We start from the raw sequence: 3,020 nt of genomic DNA on the forward strand, positions 1-3,020 counted from the left end.
AAAAAAAATATGCAAAATCATAAACATCCTAAACCCTATTTATAATATTAATAAATCAAGATATTTTTTTATAAAAAAAAAAATATTAACAAGGACTTTTTTTCTGTTTAGTTAGGCACTTATTATTGTGTTCGAACTTTTTTTCGAGCTCCAAGTAAAACATATTTATGGAATATGGATAAATACGTTTGGGGTTCTTTAATAGTACCAGACCGACACTGAATTTGACAAATTTGTGCTCGTATACATTTAAGGTGTAATAACTATAATACGTAATAACTAATAAATATTAAATAATAATAACCTATCAGCAATCAGCTGACTAACTGAAGATTTCGAAAAAAAAGTTATCGTAATTCGTTAAAATTACAAAATATTTTAACCTATACGGATGCGCACCTAGAATTTAGATATTTTCTTAGGTGTTAAATACTAGTACCTAATTAATTTTAACCCCAAGACCATTAATCAATTTGATCAGACATATTTATAACACTATTCACTCGGACTGGTTGGAGAGAGAAAACAAATTGGGCGTTGACATCCTAAATATGTTTGGACTACTCCTTGTTTATCCGTAGGTATTATGAAAACGTTTACTGTCATGGTATACGGGATACATTGCGCGGGGAATGGGGAAGGCTTGTCTACCATTCCTATTTCAAGTATACCTCCCCCCCTGGTGACCGTGTTCAAGACCACAATCAGCCGATTCGGCAAATTCACACAATGTCTATATTTAAAAACCTGCATGGAATTGTGATTCCCGGTATCTATATATTACGATCATATGATAACGATAATCGACCGACCAACGGCCGTCGCGGCGTCGCTAGCTGCCGAGTGTCGTACTAGATCACGATTTCAAAAGTCTGGTCTGTAGTACAGTATACAGTGCGTAGCATTATTATTCGATATTATTATATTACATAATATTATTCGATTTTTGCTCAACTATACTGGACCCGTATTTAGTCTTTAAGAATGTACTGAGTTCAGATCTATATAACAATTTTTTAATTCAACATCGTTAAATTTTCTATTCAGTATAGTATAGTTATAGTATACAGTTATAAGTGCGATTGTGTATATTTGCGATCAGTGTAATTTTATTATATATATTTATATATATTTATATATATTTATATATATATTTTATTATAGTATGTCTGGAAATCGGTTGAGTAACCTGGGGTATAATGGCGCATGGGGCAAAATGAACTATTGTGTTTAAGTAATTTAATAATTGCTATCTGGTCAAAATTGTTTGTTATTATGATTATGTTATCATAGCCAAACGTGATAAAACATTTTTTTCAACAGTTGATGAAGTTTTGGCGTCAATATGAGGTAAAGTATTAATTGTATTCGTCTGATGTAATATATGAGTAGTACCTATAGTAGTAGTAATATGTACTATATAACGACACGTTAGGTGTTGCTTTTAGGTATATATATTCGTTTAGTACAAGTAGGTGACTTAACGTTAATACTAGTAAAATATTAATATGATAACAAATGAATATACTACAATACTGTTTATGCAGAAAATCATATTGGGGTAAAATGGCTTATTGGGTTTTGGGGTAAAAGTGCGCAGTATTTCTTACATGATTACCTACTTTTATTAACTTTTTAAAATTATTTTTCTAGCTTCAAAATGAATGTCTAAAAATGTAATTATATCTATTTATTTATTAATTTATTTAAACTAATGGGTACGTTAAATTATATATCTATGATGTATTAATAAATAATATTATGTAATATTTATTGAATTATACTTAAAAAAATTACTTTGACTTAGTGTTTACTACTAATACTGTATTAATTGTATGTTATATTAGGGACTTTTATATTATGCATGCATATTATATATATTTATAATTTATTATTTGATACAAATAAAATAGATAACAATTAATTGTATTCATTTTGTTTAGGAACAGAGTTAGAACTACTACCAGAACTTCGGTCAATGATGATCAACTTAATGCAGCAAAGATTTTAATTGAAAGAGGTGGGTCTATTAGATCTACAGCTGCACAATTAAATATACCAGAGTCCAGTTAGTAGAGAGTCCAGAGTAGGTACTAACTAGTTTGGCACTCTTACCTTTACAAAACTATCAGTTTTTCTTGTCCACGGTGTGTCTAATTTTATTGTACATAATATATATGCTGGACATTGAGTGTTTTTGGAATTTTCTTTTATATTTTTTTCAGTTGGCACTTTATTAAATTCACTGTGGTGACAAACAAACTTTTTCCTAATGAATTTTAAATAGTAACAAAACCAAGTTTAATGGTAATTATATTACTTTATTACTAGTTAAATAGTAACAAAAGTATAATGTATTAATGTAACTATGGTTCTAACTATACTTACGAACACAATATTTTTGTTCCACTTGGATTAGAACTCCTAGATATCCACTGAGTTTTAGTTAATAGTCCAAATTCCTCGACCCATTGTTTAATATCTTCAATTGTTTTAAGATTACTACGAATCTCTACGTAGTTCAACTTCTCTTCTTTCAATTTGTTTAAAAAAGAACTCAGAAGGAACATGGTGTATATTATATAATATAAAATATAATAATAGTAGAATAATAATAATATATAATAATATACAATTAATACTATATTTCGTATAATATAATATAATTAATTAATATTTAATTAGTTAGATTATTGATAAGAGGATAATAGCAGGATAATTGATGAATACATAATTTAAATTTAACTAAACTTTTGTTCTACTTACCTATATGAATAGTTTTCTACTCTGCTCATACAAAATTTAAATAATATTAGGTAACTTATAATGTAGGTATCAAACTTTACAAAAATGTCGGAGTACTAGGTATATACCTATAGTTAACTTAGGTGGTAGCAATTGATAATTGATTATGTGTATAGTTTTTTGTTATAATTTTAAATTTATATATAAATTGCTTTAATTATTTCTAAAATTAAATCGAATATAGGACACAGAAGCAGACCTAGATTGTAAAATGA

This window comes from Acyrthosiphon pisum, chromosome X, assembly GCF_005508785.2.
Source record: "Acyrthosiphon pisum isolate AL4f chromosome X, pea_aphid_22Mar2018_4r6ur, whole genome shotgun sequence".
Classification (NCBI taxonomy): domain Eukaryota; kingdom Metazoa; phylum Arthropoda; class Insecta; order Hemiptera; family Aphididae; genus Acyrthosiphon; species Acyrthosiphon pisum.